This window comes from Ictidomys tridecemlineatus, chromosome 1, assembly GCF_052094955.1.
Source record: "Ictidomys tridecemlineatus isolate mIctTri1 chromosome 1, mIctTri1.hap1, whole genome shotgun sequence".
Taxonomy (NCBI): domain Eukaryota; kingdom Metazoa; phylum Chordata; class Mammalia; order Rodentia; family Sciuridae; genus Ictidomys; species Ictidomys tridecemlineatus.
In genome coordinates, this window is record NC_135477.1 from 125,673,266 (window position 1) to 125,692,158 (window position 18,893).

The 18,893-nt window shown below is 37.8% G+C and overlaps 1 protein-coding gene across 3 annotated transcripts in view; it reads right to left on the reverse strand.

The window, feature by feature from the left end:
- Prelid2 (PRELI domain containing 2) overlaps positions 1 to 18,893 on the reverse strand; it is an 85,265-nt gene that overhangs the window by 49,209 nt on the left and 17,163 nt on the right. The gene's annotated exons all lie outside the window — the stretch shown is intronic.

Sequence of the window (18,893 nt, forward strand, 5' to 3'; positions counted from 1 at the left end):
TCCTCAGAGAACCAATGAAATTTACAGAGCGCTCAAGAAATGCTGTGCAATTTTTAGTCCTGACCATGTAAGTTAATACTATATTTATAAATAAAATATAAACAAATATTCCCTATATAATACATGCTCTGTATGCACAGATTCATAGATAAATATAGTAGAATGAACTACAGAACAATGATTAAGGGTGTGGTTTCTGGAATTAGACCACTTGGATGTCTTATCTTTCTTACCCACACAGGTAAGTTCCTGAAGCTCTGTGAAGCTTGCTCTCCTTTTTAAAATGGGTTAATATCTATTTCATGATTTGTCCCAAGGTTGAAAAAGGTAATCTGTGTAAAGCACTCAAGGTATATGCGTAAGCACTCACCAAATGTTAGTAAACAATACTAACACTACTAATCTTGGTAATAATCCTATTCTATCATCATCCCTCTTATTGTTCCCATTTATAGTAAGAGAAACACAGAGGCTGAGAAGTTAAATGCCTACAGTTCAAATCCAGTTCCAGAGAACTCCAATCCACTTATACTTCAGTAACTTTTCAGTGGCCCTCAATCACCAAGAACCACTTACCAACAAAGGCAATGACAGGCCCTGCAATTCTGGGAACCCTCCCATCGTCCCAGCCTCCCCCCGCCCCACAATGCCACCACATCATGCTCAAACACTGAGAGATTGTGAGACCACACATCTGCCCTCACTCTAACCTGCTCTCCTGGAGTCTGTTCCCACTGGGCTGATTTTCTTTTTCCAGTGCTAAGGACGGAACCCAGGGCCTTACACATGCTAGGCAAGTGATCTACCACTGAGCCGCAAAACCAGCCTTGAGTTGATCTTTTAACCCATGGAAGATTCATAGGTATCCATCTAATTGTTAAGAGTGAACATTTGGTTTATTCCTTAGTGTTACCATAACACTAAGGAATAAACCAAATGATGGAATCTCAGAAGCCCAGCAATTTAGGACAGGTATATATTTTAGATTGTCTTGTTCCATCTCTTAAAATGTCGTATTTAAGAATTGATAATAATAACCGTTAACTCTTTTTAATAGCCTATCATTGTAAAGCACTGTATCAAGTTTATATATATATATATATATATATGCATTTTAGTTAATTCTCACAATTTTGTGAGATAGATAATATTAAGCTCATTTTGCAAGTGAAAAAACAGAGGTTCAAGGAAGCAAACTTGCTTAAGGTCACACAAAAGTAAGTGGCAAGGCCACTATTTGAATCCCCAGTTAACCAGAACCTATGTCCTTTCCCATAATTCTAGTACCTATAAAAATGTCTATTCAAAGAAAATTTACTGGCATCCTTAGCTGATGGGCAAAGATTCAAAACATACAGTTTGTGAACTGGCCCAACTGGAAGCTTATCCCTAGATATCAGGCTGTGAAGGCATCCCACTCAGGGTGATATTTGTGAGAAGGTGTCTGTGTGGTCACAGAGGGCTCAGCATTTAGAATGGCCATACACTTGGTTGAATACTCTGATGTCACTGTCTTGAAATGTAGGGGCTCTGCATTGTCATCTTGCACTGCGCCCCACAATTACATATCATGCTCTTGATACTATTCCAAGTACAGATCTATACAACATTGAGAAGGGCCATGCCCCTGGGGAGTTTTCTGGGATGCTTAGGAGCATGTGCTTCAGTTTGGCAACATCTAATGAAAGTCTCAAACAAAATCCCTGAACCCTTAGGATCTACTTCTAATAATACTACATTTCACCACATAATCATTACCACCACATTAACATGTATTCCTGAGTATTCCAAGCATTCTAATCTTCACCAAGGATAGTTTACTAATACATAATTTTTAAGTAATATCAGTACAATAAAAATAACTTTACATAATGGTCTCACCCCACTCTTTTGCAAAAGAAAAAAAATTGGCAAAAACTAACTGCCATGATTATGTGGTAAAATATGGTATGTACTTAAGGAACTGAACAGAAACTTCTCAGAAGAAGATATACAATCAATCAACAAATATATGAAAAAAATAGTCAATATCTCTAGCAATTAGAGAAATGCAAATCAAAACTACTCTAAGATTTCATCTCACTCCAGTCACAATGGCAGCTATCAAGAATACAAGCAACAATAATTGTTGGCGAGGATGCAGGGGAAAAGGTACTCATACATTGCTGGTGGGATTGCAAATTGGTGCAACTAATCTGGAAAGCAGTACGGAGATTCCTTAGAAAACTTGGAATGGAACCACTATTTGACCCAGCTATCCCATTCATTGGTCTATACCCAAAGGACTTAAAAACAGCACACTATAGTGACACAGCCACATCAATGTTTATAGCAGCTCAATTCACAATAGCTAAACTGTAGAAGCAACCTATATGCCCTTCAACAGAGATGAATGGATAAAGAAGCTGTGAGATATATATATATATACACGCAATGGAATATTACTCAGCATTAAAAGAGAATAAAATTATGGCATTTGCAGGTAAATGGATGGAGTTGGAGAATATAATGCTAAACGAAGTATGCCAATCCCAAAAAAAACAAAGGCCAAATGTTCTCTCTGATAAGTGGATGTTGACCCATAAGGGGAGAGCATGGGAAGAATGGAGGAACTTTGGATAGGGCAAAAAGGTGGGAGGGGAAGAGAGAGGGCTTGGATGTAGGTAAAATGGTGGAATGAGATGAACATTAATACCCTAGGTACATGTATAATTGCACAAATGGTGCGACTCTACATCATGTACAACCAGAGAAATGAAAATTTGTGCTCCATTGTGTACAATGAAATGATATGCATTCTGCTGTCATGTATAACTAATTAGAAAATAAATTTTTAAATATTAATATAAAATATATATATGGTATGTCCTAAGAAAATAATCTTAGATGATGGCTTACATCAATCTATAAAGAGATTCATCACATCATTTTATATAGGAGCAAATGCCCAATAACTAGAATACTTGATAATTTTATTCAATGAATATATTTGATAAATAAATAAACTATAGGCATAGAGGAATAATCCTTATAATCCCAGGAATTTGGGAGACTAAGGCAGTAAGATTGCAAGTTGAGACCAGCCTCAGCAAGTTAGTGAGGCCCTGTCTCAAAATTAAAAATAGAGCTGGGAAGTAGCTCAGTAGTTAAACGCTCCGGGTTTCAATCCCTGGTGCCAAAAAAATTAAAATAAAATAAATAAATAAAAATTACAAAGTGCTGGGAGTGTAGCTCAGTGGTACAGTACCCAAGTTCAATCCCCAGTACCACAAAAATATAAATAAATATAGTTAGTCCCAAAAGTAGTGTGAAGTTAATGTAAAAGCTGCAATACTGTGGACAGTACAACTCCACGTTTGTAGGTTTGGATGATTTTTCCGCAGAATGAGTAAATAAGCTGCAGCAACTTCAGACTGCTCCACAAAGGAACGCCACGCAGCAACAGAAAAAGAGCAAATTACTGACACACCCAAGGTGCTGCTCCCAGACACAACACTAAGTGAACAAAACAGGCTGAACAAAATGTAGGATTCTACTGGAGATGAAGAGCAACAACAAGCAGAGCTAACCTACAAGGATGGAGGTCGAAATATCGGTTTCCTCTGGGGTAACAGGCTAGGAAGGAAACAGAGCCAAAGAGGGCATGAGCATGTCCCGGTTTTTTCTTACAAGTATTTTGTAACTATTCTGCAATGAACATGCAATCAAAACATGTGAAAAATATGAAAGGTTATTTAAAATATTTAATGGAGAATTTTTGGAGTAGCACCATCCCAACTAGACCTGAGTGAGGCTGGAAGGTTTTCCCTCTCTTCACACAAGAGGCTGCTGAATCCCTCCGGAGCTAAAGGGAAAATCAAACTAGCTAGGAATTATCAACAAAACTCCTCTTGATGCCACACCCTCTCGAAGTCAGGCATGCATTAAATGGAGAAGCCTCCACCTGAGCACAGAAGACACGTCAAAATATACTCACAAGTTCAAACCTGGAATGTGAACTTGGCTTGTCAGTTTTTTTCTCCATCTCTTTACTTAACTACCAGTATCAGTTCTGATGGCAGTCATGCTCCCACGGGGCATGCACAGACTGACAGAGGAGGTGGAGCCATCTCCAGGTTTCTCTCTATTGTCTCAAAATGTTTAGGTTGACCAGGTATCACAGGTGGCTGCTGTAATCCCTGCAGCTCGGAAGACTGCAGTGGGGGAGGACTACAAGTTCAAGGCTGGCCTCTGCAAATTAGTGAGGCCCTAAGCAATTTAGTGAGACTCTGTCTCAAAAAATGCAAAGAGCTAGGGATGTGGCTCAGTGGGTAAGAGCTCCTGGGTTCAATCTCTGGTACCAAAACAAAACAACAACAATAAAGGGAAAAAAATTAGCTAGCATGTCTGCTCTGTAAGAGCAAAGAATGTCACACAATTTTGACATTACTCAGACCCCCTTAAGTCTCCTCCCTCATCTCTTACTTCCACTGATCGTTCCTCTAATATATATTCAACAAGACCCTCACCTGAATTTTGCTAAACTTTTCAGCATAGCATTCCTGCTGAGAAGTGTTTGCTGTTTGCTGGAGAGCCAGATTATCAGTGGGTCATGCTTTATAAGATTAACAAGAACTTTGCAAAAAAATGGAGTTCTAGAAGGCATGCCAGTTGAGGTTTGCTTATCACTAGGACCTCAGGATACTGACTAGTTATCACAAGTTTCCAAATCTAGCTAGAGCTTCACCTGGAGCCAGCCCTGATCACAAAACTAGAAGCACCACGATGCGTCTACATTTGAATCTTCCCAAACCTTGGACTAACAGAACTCCAAACCAAAAGACAAAGGAAAATGAAAAAAAAAAAAAATCAATAGTCATCCACTATAATATTTCAAAAGCTCTTCCTCATAAATGCTACAGAATGCTTTCTTGGCAAAACAACATTGTTTTCAGCTCGGTCACCACTTCCCTTTTCAAAAAAAAAAAAAAAAAAGGCTTACTCTACTTTCCAAAGGTAGTGCCTTTAAAAAGCCATCTCATTTTGAAAACAACATTTATTCACCATTAGTTCCAATAACAACTTACATTTATTTTGTGTTTTATGCTCGCCAAGCATAGAGCATTCCGTTTATTATCTTATTAAATCTTCACATCACTCTGGAAGGGAGCTGAAGCCAACTCTTCCCAGGCCCAAAGAGCACAGAGATGACCAAGGAGAAATCAGGAGATTGCAAAAGGGATACTAGCTGTAGGTTTGCTTATCACTAGGACCATGGGATACTGACTAGTTAGCAGATGTTTCCAAATCTCACTATGCAGCAGGTTCACTGGGAGCAGCTTTTTGGTCCCTGCCCCTGTATTACTGCCTCAGGGCTACTTTTGCAGGGCATAGCCCACCAAATTGTGTCAGAGCTTCCCAATTTGCACTTACCCTTGGTCCAGTTCCATCCCTTTTCCCTTCCCTCCTTTCATTCCCATTTCAGCCCAGAAGGAGTGCCATCTGAATCCCCATGAGCTTTCCTCATTCATTTGACAAAGGGCTGTGAACCAAAGGCTGGGCCTGGGAAGAGTTGGCTTCAGCTCCAGCAGAGAACTGTGACCTCAGGGCACAACCACCAGAGGCTAAGTACAGGATAGAAAACCAAAGAAGGCCCTGATTATGGGAACACAAACATCAAAAGGCAAATGGGCATCTTTTGGAGGACAGACTTGTGGAGCCAAAAATAAGGCTCCAGCCCAGATGTCAATGTGCACACAGGGCTTGCTGCTCTGCTAGTCACAGTTGTGGTGTGTTCAGCTAACTGTTCCGTCACCCACTGGTGTACTGAAAATCAAGGTCAATGTGTGCACCGGGAGGCATGTTTGGGGACAAATAACAGTGGCATTTATTCGGGCTGTTAGATAACTACACCCTCAAACTCTTTAGTGCCAGGATGGTGGCTTACAAATATACCTAAGTAAAGTCAGCAGAGCCAGAGAATTTTAATACTTCAGCAAAAGCAAGTTGGAGGTCAATCAGAAAGGTCAAAGCCTAAAGAAATAAAGAAGAAAAAGACTCAAGACAGGAAAAAAGACAGACACACAAAGAAAAATGCCCCCAAGTTTGCCCTTGAAACATGTAAACTATACAATCTGCAATTTATAAGAAAATGACTTGAGACTTGTGATGTTTTAATCCAGCAATTCACAATTAAAAAATCCAAAAGAGTTACAAACCTATCTATTAGAATGAAAAATATTCATTTGAGTAACTTCCCTAATAATGAAAATTTATTGAACTAAAAACAGCTGTTCATCCGATTAGCTTAATCTGTTTGTAAAATGTGATTTGGGGTTTTATGTTTATTTTACTATATTCCAGGAGGAATTTCATTGGTAAGTTTGTAAATGTGGAACCAACATATCAGAGGGATCTACTCCATGTTATTAACACACACTCTTCTTTCAACCTCAGAAGTGAGGTTTGTGACCACGAAAGGAAAAGCAGGTGTTCTCAGACATGGACAGGTGAAGACGTGGCCATAGGGAAGCAATACTGAGTATGGAAGGATGATCTTATTACACAAAAGCAAAAAGACACACAAAAACAACAGCTTTGCAACATCATGAACAGAGAGGAAGACTCCACTCATGGTGATAACTAGAAGAGACAAGAAAAGCCCCTACATGGTTAAAAAAAAAAAAAAAAATACAGCTACGGTGAGAGGGCAAAGACCAGGGAAACACCTTTACACAAAGATGATTAACTTTTAGAATTACATTACTTGGGCAAAGTGTCAATTACCAAGATCAAATCAAAAGCACAATAATAATATTCCACATAGTATAATAAAAAAAATCTATTACCAGAAAGAGAAGAATAAGAACCCAAACAGACAAACAAATACATGTTAAAGAACAGATGCAAAGAGAAAATATTATGAAATTTAAAAGCCTATCTCAAGCCTGGCTTGGTGCCACATGCCTGTAATCCCAGAGAATCATGAGTTCAAAGCCAGTCTCAGCAACTTAGTGAGGCCCCTGAGCAACTTAATAAGACCCCATCTTTAATAAAAATAAATAAATGAAAATAAATTTTAAAATGGGCTGGAATGTGGCTCTGTGGCTGAATCCTGGTAGGTTCAATCTCTGGTACTGGGAAAAAATAAAAATAAAAAAGGCTTATCTCAAAATGTAAGGTTTCAGTGGGAAGAAACTATAATTTTCTCCTAAAAAAAAAAAAATACATTCCATTCTCCATTTTCCGAGGTAAAAGCCTGGATCTTACTCTACCTAACAAATAAAGCACATTCTCAGAAAAGTTGACTTTAAATTTTATCCTTAGACTTCAGATTAAGATTCACTTTTCTATTTTCTGATTTGGTCCCAGTGTCCTAAGGCAAAGCAGAGTTTCAGCCTGGAGACCCTCAAGTCATTCATCAAAGCAACCTGTGTGGCAACCCGGGAGCTGTAACCACCAGTCACTGTAGGAACCAAAAAAAGAACCAGAAATACAAAGGATTTCTGCCAAATGCTTGCATTAGCCCCTGAATACAATTCTCTCCAGAGCTTAAATTCCACTCTGGAACTAAAATAGAAGGTTCCTACTCCCATGAGTCTTGAATTGGAAGTTCACAATACTTGTGGAGACTGTATATTGAGGAAATGCAAAATTCTCAACATAAAGCATGTTCTTGTGGTATAATGGTAAATAATTATAAGCACCGCTTCTAGTTAACAAATGAATAATGGGGATTAGAATCAAAGCCACAGGAATTTTTAAGATTCTGATGATAACAACAACAAAAGTAATAATATCAGACACTAATATTTACTGATCACAATGGACTAGTGCTTCTGCAAGCTCTCTCATGTACTACTTTAATCCTCACAACCATACTCCGAGGTAGGGATATTATGCCCATCATACAGCTGAGGAAACTGACGCATAAAGAAGCAAAGTAAACTCTGCAAGGCCGTATAATTATTTTCAGAGGTGGGATTCTAACTCAAGGATCTAGTCAGTTACTGGGACACATGAGACCTTGCACAGGCCTAGGTGAGCCAGGCTCACTGTGTGAATAAAGCAGATGAGTAAACACTGCAATCAATGAGCCGGACACAGGAAAAACAAGGGACCGTGAAAACTGCCTACTTCTTTCTGGCTCTCCAGTTTGAGTAGCCTGATCACTGATACAGAGATGTCCCTGTCATTTGTACTAATGAGTTTCTGTTACTTCCAAAGCAAAACAAAGACAATGGGTACCACTGAAGAGAAAAGAGGGATAGAAAGAAAGGCATGCAGTGCCCCTTCCTCCTCACTCCAGTTACTCTTCCACAAAGTCCATGTCCTGCAGAGGGCACTGAGCTCACCCCAGCCCTGAGGGCAGATCCTGACTGGCCAGGGCCTCTCTGGCCACAGCAATCCTCTGATCACTCTTATTGGTGGTGGGGGCGGGGGATCTAAATGGACTCAGTTGGTCTTGAGGGAAAGGTCTTTTCCCATGTGTTGGGAGACAGGTTCTCTCCCTCTCACAGTTCTGTTCCTCTAAGGTGGACAAAGAAGCATGCAGACTGCAGTTTCAACAGGAATCCAAATGGCGGGGGCAAGGGGGGGATATGTATCATTTTTTCCAAAATTAGAATGACTATTTTAAATTTTTAAGCATACACACACACCAGGGGTAGTATAGGGAAAGGTAGAGCCAAAAGAATAAAAGTATGCAAATACAGCCCACTTCATTCTGAACTAAAACGGTTCCTGGCTGAGAGGAAAGGCAAGATAGTTGTCAACAACAGATTCTGAAGCCAAAGTGCCCAGGTTTGATTCTGACACTTACTAGCCATCTTACCCTGTATAAGTTACTAACTTCTCTAAGCCAGAGTATATAAAATAGGGACAATAAGAGTTCAAACCTGGGAGTCATTATGAATTTTAAATACATTGATATATTTAAACCTACTTTACACACACACACACACACACACACACACACACACACACACACACACACCTCTGAGAACAGTACCAGGCATATAGTAAAACATAAGTAATGGAAGGCTGCTACTGTCTTGAGTCGCGGCTTCTGTTATCTGCAGCAAAAGGCAACCTACTTGGTCCAAGAAAAGGGATAGAGGAAGTACCAGAGGAGCTCTCTGAGGCACAGTGACAACCTGGGCTCTGGAAGCACATCACTCTACCTTCCAAAAAAGATGGAAATTCCATTCCATAAAAACTACAGTGGGAAAAATGTCAAATAAAGTTAGCAGAGGAAGAAAGCACATTAGAAATATCCTATTGTGCCAGGCTTGGTGGCACACATGGGTAATCCTAGAAGCTAAAGCAGGAGGATCTCAAGTTCAAGGCCAGCCTGGGCAACTTAATGAAACCCTGTCTCAAAATAAAATTTTAGGAAAAAAAAAATGGGCTGGGAAGTATCTCAGTGGTAGAGTACTTGTCTAGCAATGCACGAGGCCCTGTATCAATCCCCAGGTCCACAAAAAAGTAAGAGGGGGAGCACTATCTAGTTGTCTGAGAAAACAGATGGGAAAATGACCAATGTAGCTCTTGTCCAAAACAAATGTCACAACTGTGGAGACTTCAGTGGGAAGGCAAAATAAGATCTCTGTGAAAAGACAAAGAGCAAGCCTAGTCAGATCTACAGGAAACCAATTTCAAGCCCATCTCTAAATTGAGCCAGTAGGCCATGAACAGGGACGGTAACATCTGGTTTCTTGCCACCCACCCACACCTGCTAACCAGCAGACAGCTTGAAAGTCTAATTTTAGGTTCAGCAGCCATGACAGATTTGGGTATTTTTCTTGCCCCTTTGAAAAAAACTGTCCATATTTCATTTTCAGGGTACACTGGCTGGTCATGACTCTCATGTCCTCTGGCAAAGGAGGGAAGCGAAAATAATAACAAGTCTTTCTTCCTTTGACTTCCTCCCCACTCCCAGACTACCCACTCATTTAGAATGCCTGCCTCAATGCCTCTAAATCCACATCAAGAGCTAAGAAAACATACGCTCTAGAGTCTGGTTCAGAGCTTTCTGCATAGCTGCCCTTACTCAGAAGCCTTCATGTGGCCACTTGTTGATGAAGGACAAAACCTATTCTCTAGACCTGGGATCCAAAGACCTCTGCAGTCTCAGATAAACCCACCTTTTGTAAATTCCCATATTCCTTCTTCGACCCTGCACTCGAGGTGAACTCTGTACCTGGATTCACATCTCGCCTCAGGTTTACTGACTGCATCACCTTGACCAAGTTATTTAAACTAAGCCTCAAAAGCTACACATGAAGGATCTCGCTTTGACCTTGATGTCATACTAGGTGTCAATAAGTAGGAGTCTTCTATGTGGATGGTATAAAATATAGTGTTTTGGAGTGGATCAGGTCATAATAGACAAAAGCAAAAAAGGTATTAACTGGTCAAAACTTTTTATAAGTCAGACCATAAGTACCAAAATAAAAAATGCACATAATCTTGACCTGGAAACCCCACTTTGCTCAATCTACCTTAAAAGGTAATTAAGTGTAAAAACTACAGACTCTGGAGATTTTCATTACAGCACTGTTTGTGATGTCTAAAAAATTCATTTACAAAAAGCTTAAGTGTCAATTAGGAATGGACCAAGAAAATTATATAAACAGATAACTAACTCTAGGTAAAGAGCATTTTTTTTCTTTTTGTTCTCAGAATTGGTCGATCTTTTCTATCATTTTTTCCAAAATTAGAATGACTATTTTAAATATTTAATCATACACACACAGAGAGCCTGGCACAGTGGTACATGCCTGTAATCCTAGTTACTGGGAAGGTTTAGAAAGGAAACAAGTTCAAAGCCAGCCAGGGCAACTTAGTGAAACTCTGTCTCAAATAAAATTAAACGTAAGTGCGTGCACACAAAGATATATACACACCCACAGAGGAAAAAGTTCCTAAAAGATGCTTTAATGGATTCTCAGGAATAATTACCATTTTACTCTAGTGAATAAAGGTTCAGTTCAGCTGTTAAGACTAGCCAATAGCCCAAATGCCTGCAAAAATCAAGGCTAAAATAGAATGGATGAAATGGAAGACTTTTTTGCATAAAATCAAACAACTCCATTCTTTTACAATTTCTACCAACAGAGAAAAGAGTTCTATTCTCTGTTATAGCCTTTACACTAAATCCCAACCACCTATGTCCTATGTGAGCTCTTGCCATGAGGGAAACTAAGAAATAAAAACCAGTGGGTGTTTCAGAGAAGATCCACCTGTGACGCTAATAAGACCTGACATTCTCATTCATCCAGTGGGCTGCTGGAACATCCTAGAATTATCATTCTATGTCTAAAAGCTATGGGAGCAGTAATGATTTGGAAAAGTGCTGGACTTGTAAGAATGGATTTTAGATTTGGGCATTTTAGTTATAAATTTGGGCTTGAGGGCTATACTCTTTCCATGAAAAGAGTACATAACAAAAAAAAAATAAAAGGTACATAACAAAAAAAAAATCAAGCCACACAAAATAACAAAAACACAATAAGTTATCTCCTGAAATCATAATTCACAGCAATAATTATTAAAATTTATTGCTTGTGACATTTTACTTTTGTTTTTAAACTCAATTCCAAGGAATTAATTATTTCTTACCATTTATATTGGCAAAAAATTTAGGTGCTGGGTATTTTATAGCAAAATGAAAATTCTTATGTGCTGTTAATAAGTGCAAATTAGTGTCTTATTAATATACTGGAAGACAATGTGACACAATCTGTATGTTATGAACTATATGTCACACACACACACACCTGTCAAGAATTCTTTTTGGGAAACCTTAACCCACAATGTGATGGTATTAGGAGATAGATAGAGCCTTTGGGAGATAATTAAATCTATAGGAAGTGATAAAGAAGAAGTCCCAATCATGGGATTAGTGTCCTTATAAAAAGAGAAAGAGCTTGTTTTCTCTACCATTTGTGGAAATGACAGAAGACAGTTATCTGCAAACCAGGAAGGGCTCTTACCAGACACTGGATCTGTAGGTGCCTACATCTTAGACTTCCTAAGCTCCAGAACAGTGAGAAATTGGTGTGTGTTGTTCACATCACCCAGTCTACGGAATTCTTATCATAGAAACATAAACACTCATGTCCTGAGAACAAGCCCTATAAATTTTTCTCATATTGAGATATAATTTATAGACCATAAGATTCACAGTTTTTTGTTTTGTTTTGTTTTGTTTTTGGTTTGGTTTGAGGGATTGAACCCAGGGGTGCTCAACCTCTGAGCCACATCTCCAGCCCTTTTAATATTTTATTTAGAGATAGGGAGGGTCTCACTAAATTGCTTATGGCCTACCTAAGTTGCTGAGGCTGGCTTTGAATTCACAATCCTCCTGTCTCAGCCTCCCCAGACACTAGGATTACAGGCATGCACCACCACAACTGGCTAAGATACAGCTGTTTGCATCTTGAGCAAAACACTACACGAGGAAGAAATGAAAAACAATAACAAAAACCAACAGTGGGAAGTGCCTCAGTAAAGACAGAGGGCGGGGGGAAAGCTAATCATGGAGAAACAAACTAAATTTAAAAAAAAGAGTTCAAGAATCAAATAGACCACAACACAATAATCATGGGTGACTTCAACACACCTCTCTCACCATTGGACAGATCCTCCAAACAAAAGTTGAATAAAGAAACTATAGAACTCAATATCGCAATCAATAACCTAGACTTAACTGACATATATAGAATATATCAACCATCATCAAGTGGATATACTTTTTTCTCAGCAGCACATGGATCCTTCTCAAAAATAGACCATATATTATGCCATAGGGCAACCCTCAGTAAATATAAAGGGGTGGAGATAATACCATGCATTTTATCTGATCATAATGGAATGAAACTGGAAATCAATGATAAAAGAAGGAAGGAAAAATCCTACATCATATGGAAAATGACCAATATGTTACTGAATGATCAATGGGTTACAGAAGACATAAAGGAGGAAATCAAAAAATTCTTAGACATAAATGAAAATACAGACACAACATATCGGAATCTATGGGACACAATGAAAGCAGTTTTAAAAGGGAAATTCATCGCCTGGAGGTCATTCCTCAAAAAAAGAAAAAACCAACAAATAAATGAGCTCACACTCCATCTCAAAGCCCTAGAAAAGGAAGAGCAAAACAACAGCAAATGTAGCAGAAGGCAAGAAATAATTAAAATCAGAGCAGAAATCAATGAAATGGAAACAAAAGAAACTATTGAAAAAATTGACAAAACTAAAAGTTGGTTCTTTGAAAAAAATAAATAAGATCGACAGACCCTTAGCCATGCTAACGAAGAGAAGAGAGAGAACTCAAATTACTAACATATGGGAGGAAAAAGGCAATATCACAACAGATACTACAGAAATACAGAAGATAATTAGGAATTATTTTGAAAACTTATATTCCAATAAAATAGAAGATAGTGAAGACATCAATAAATTTCTTAAGTCATATGATTTGCCCAGACTGAGTCAGGAGGATACACACAATTTGAACAGACCAATATCAATGGATGAAATAGAAGAAGCAATCAAAAGACTACCAACCAAGAAAAGCCCAGGACCAGATGGGTATACAGCAGAGTTTTACAAAACCTTTAAAGAAGAATTAATACCAATACTTTTCAAGTTATTTCTGGAAATAGAAAAAGAGGGAGCTCTTCCAAATTCATTCTATGAGGCCAACATCACCCTGATTCCGAAACCAGACAAAGACACCTCAAAGAAAGAAAACTACAGAACAATATCTCTGATGAACCTAGATGCAAAAATCCTCAATAAAATTCTGACGACTCGGATACAAAAACACATCAAAAAAATTGTGCACCATAATCAAGTAGGTTTCATCCCTGGTATGCAAGGCTGGTTCAATATACGGAAATCAATAAATGTTATTCACCACATCAATAGACTTAAAGATAAGAACCATATGATCACCTCGATAGATGCAGAAAAAGCATTCGACAAAGTACAGCATCCCTTTATGTTCAAAACATTAGAAAAACGAGGGATAACAGGAACTTACCTCAACATTGTAAAAGCTATCTATGCTAAGCCTCAGGCTAGCATCATTCTGAATGGAGAAAAATTGAAGGTATTCCCTCTAAAATCTGGAACAAGACAGGGATGCCCTCTATCACCACTTCTATTCAAAATAGTTCTCGAAACACTGGCCAGAGCAATTAGACAGACGAAAGAAATTAAAGGCATAAAAATAGGAAAAGAAGAACTTAAATTATCACTATTTGTGGATGACATAATTCTATACCTAGAAGACCCAAAAGGGTCTACAAAAAAAACTACTAGAACTAATACATGAATTCAGCAAAGTGGCAGGATATAAAATCAACACACATAAATCAAAGGCATTCCTGTATATCAGTGACAAATCCTCTGAAATGGAAATGAGGAAAAACACTCCTTTCACAATATCCTCAAAAACAATAAAATACTTGGGAATCAACCTATCAAAAGAGGTGAAAGATTTATACAATGAAAACTACAGAACCCTAAAGAGAGAAGTAGAAGATCTTAGAAGATGGAAAAATATACTCTGTTCATGGATAGGCAGAGCTAACATCATCAAATTGGCAATATTACCAAAAGTTCTCTATAGGTTTAATGCAATGCCAATCAAAATCCCAACGGCATTTCTTGTAGAAATAGATAAAGCAATCATGAAATTCATATGGAAAAACAAAAGACCCAGAATAGCAAAAGCAATTCTAAGCAAGAAGTGTGAATCAGGAGGTATAGCGATACCAGATTTCAAACTATATTACAGAGCAATAGTAACAAAAACAGCATGGTACTGGTACCAAAACAGGCGGGTGGACCAATGGTACAGAATAGAGGACACAGAGACTAATCCACAAAGTTACAACTATCTTATATTTGATAAAGGGGCTAAAAGCATGCAATGGAGGAAGGATAGCATCTTCAACAAAAGGTGCTGGGAAAACTGGAAATCCATATGCAACAAAATGAAACTGAATCCTCTCCTCTCGCCATGCACAAAAGTTAACTCAAAATGGATCAAGGAACTTGATATCAAATCAGAGACTCTGCGTCTGATAGAAGAAAAAGTGGGCTCCGATCTACATACTGTGGGGTCGAGCTCCAAATTCCTCAATAGGACGCCCATAGCCCAATAGTTAATAACAAGAATAAACAAATGGGACTTACTTAAACTAAAAAGCTTTTTCTCAGCAAGAGAAACAATAAGAGAGGTAAACACAGAGCCTACATCATGGGAACATTTTACTCCTCACACTTCAGATAGAGCCCTAATATCCAGAGTATACAAAGAACTCAGAAAATTAGACAATAAGATAACAAATAACCCAATCAACAAATGGGCCAAGGACCTGAACAGACACTTCTCAGAGGAGGACATACAATCAATCAACAAGTACCTGAAAAAATGCTCACCGTCTCTAGCAGTCAGAGAAATGCAAATCAAAACCACCCTAAGATACCATCTCACTCCAGTAAGATTGGCAGCCATTATGAAGTCAAACAACAACAAGTGCTGGCAAGGATGTGGGGAAAAGGGTACTCTTGTACATTGCTGGTGGGACTGCAAATTGGTGTGGCCAATTTGGAAAGCAGTATGGAGATTCCTGGGAAAGCTGGGAATGGAACCACCATTTGACCCAGCTATTGCCCTTCTCGGACTATTCCATGAAGACCTCAAAAGAGCGTACTACAGGGATACTGCCACATCGATGTTCATAGCAGCACAATTCACAATAGCTAGACTGTGGAACCAACCCAGATGCCCTTCAATAGATAAATGGATAAAAAAAAATGTGGCATTTATACACAATGGAGTATTGTGCAGCACTAAAAAATGACAAAATCATGGAATTTGCAGGGAAATGGATGGCACTAGAGCAGATTATGCTAAGTGAAGCTAGCCAATCCCTAAAAAACAAATACCAAAGGTCTTCTTTGATATAATGAGAGCAACTAAGAACAGAGCAGGGAGGAAGAGCAGGAGGAAAAGATTAACATTAAACAGAGACATGAGGTGGGAGGGAAAGGGAGAGAAAAGGGAAATTGCATGGAAATGGAGGGAGACCCTCATTGTTATACAAAATTACATATAAGAGGTTGTGAGGGGAATGGGAAAAAAAACAAGTAGAGAAATGAATTACAGTAGATGGGGTAGAGAGAGAAGATGGGAGGGGAGGGGAGGGGGGATAGTAGAGGATAGGAAAGGTAGCAGAATACAACAGTTACTAATATGGCATTATGTAAAAATGTGGATGTGTAACCGATGTGATTCTACAATCTGTATTTGGGGTAAAAATGGGAGTTCATAACCCACTTGAATCTAATGTATGAAATATTACATGTCAAGAGCTTTGTAATGTTTTGAACAACCAATAAAAAAAAAAGAATGAAGCTGGATGAACTACAATTCAAATATAGCACAAAACTACAGGAATCTAAACATTGTAAAAAAAAAAAGTGTACAATTTAGTGAAATTTAATATATTAACAAAGTTGGGAAGTCATCAACACTAATTCCAGAACATTTTTTGTATTCCCCTCAAAAAAACTCCATACTCATTAGCAGTTCCTCCCTATTCTCTTCTCTCACTAGCCAGTGGCAATCACTAACCTACTTTCTAACTCTATGGATTTACCTTTTCTGGTTTCAAATACATGGATGATCCACATGATATGTGGCCTTTTTAACTGGCTTCTTTCACTTAGCATAATACCCTTAAAGGTTTTCCACATTGTAATATAAATAAGCTTCCTTTTTATTCCATTTTATGAGTATATTATATTTGGTTAATTATCCATCAGCTGCTAGACATTTGGCCTGTTTCCATATTCTGGATAATGAATAATGCTGCTATGAATGTTTGTTAAGTTTTTGTGTGGACATTTGTTTACATTTCTCTAGAATATACATATAGGAGTAAAATTTCTGGGCCAAATGGTAACTCTATATTTAACTTTTTGAGGCATTAAAACCCTGTTTTCCATAGTGGTTGCACAATTCTACATCGTGCCAGTAATGTATAAAGTTTCAGTTTCCCCATATCCAACCCAATGCTTGTTATTGTTTTGTTTTTTTGTTTTTGTCTTTGTTTTTGTTTTTTTGTGGGGTTTTTTTTTGTACTGGGGATTGAACTCAGGGGCACTCGACCACTGAGCCACATTCCCAGCCCTATTTTGTATTTTTTTTAATTTTTTTTTTTTTTTTGTAGTTGTAGATGGACAGAATGCCTTTATTTTATTTGTTCATTTTTTTTTGTGGTGCTCAGGATCAAACCCGGTGCCTCATGCATGCTAGACAAGTCTCTGCCACTGAGATACAGCCCCAGCCCTATTTTATATTTTATTTAGAGATGAGGTCTCACTGAGTTGCTTAGTGCCTCACTTTTGCTGAGGCTGGCTTTGAACTTGCAATCCTCCTGCCTTCTGGGCCTCCTGAGCCACTGGGATTATAGGCATACACCACCACACGCAGCTCTCCCAGCCCTTTTTGTTTTTCTGGTTTTGTTTTTGTTTTTTATTTTGAGACAAGGTCTTGCTGAGTTGCTTAGGGCCTTGATAAATTGCTGAGGCTAGCTTTAAACTCACAATCCTCATGCCTCAGCCTCTTGATTACAGGAGATTAATCCCTCAGCTGGGATTACAGTCCAGCTATTATGTGTCTTTTTAATTATTGCTACTCTAGAAAATCTGAAATGTATCTCACTGTGGTTTATTATTTGCATTTCCCAAATAATCCCCACAAATTTTGTGGGGGTTATTGGCTATTGTGTATCTTCTTTAAGAACTGTCTATACAAATATCTTGTCAATTTTTTTAATTGGACTGTCCTTTTATTATCGAGTTGTAATAGTCCTCTACATATTCTGGATTCTAGACTCTTATCAGATATATGTTTTGCAATTTCTTTTCCCATGCTCTTGATTATCTTTTTACTTTCTTAACAGTGTCCATTTGAAACTCAAAAGTTTTTAATTTTGACAAAGTCAATTTTATGGTTTTTTCTTTTGATGCTTAGTTTTCTATTACCATATCTGAAAAAAAATTGGCTAATCTAAGATCACAAAAATTTATATCTGTTTTCTTCTAAGTATATTATAGCTTTAACTTTTTCATTATTTAGGTTGTTTGATCCATTTTGAGTTAATTTTATATTTGACATGAGGTAGGAATCCAACTTCATTCTTTCATATGTAGATATTCAGTTGTATCAGAACCATATGTCAAAGAGAATATTCTTTCTCCTATTGAATTGTCTTGTAATATATAATTAATATATATATCTTAAATGTGCAATAGCTTAATTGTAGGATTAGCAACACAACTATACATGTTTGTCAAAACTTACAGAACTGTAAATTATGAGTAAATTTTATTGCATGTAAACAATTTCTCAACAAACCTGGCAACATTTAAAAATTCTACTTACAGCAATGCTCAAATATAGTATAAGGGATCACCTATAAGAGACATATGCTTCACAGATATTGTGTTCTTGTTTGTAAAAGAGAGAAACTAGACACCATCTGAACGTCTATCACAAAGGAAGTAACTAAATAAAATGTAGAGTAGTCATAGGCTTGAATCCTATGCAAAAGAATATGTCAGATACATACATACATATACGTCTCAAATGGATAAAGCTCAGAAACATTCCCAAAAAAAAAAGTTGTAAAATAATTTACACAGTATAAAATCATGTATGTAAAAACAATACAAAAAACTATATATTCAGCCTTTATGATTACATTATGAAAGGTACTTAAGTGCTAAAGGTCTAGAAGAATATTATACAAATTAAAATATTCTACTGCCTCTGGAGAGGTTGACAAGACACCAAAATTGAAAGAGATGGTCGGAGGAGTTGA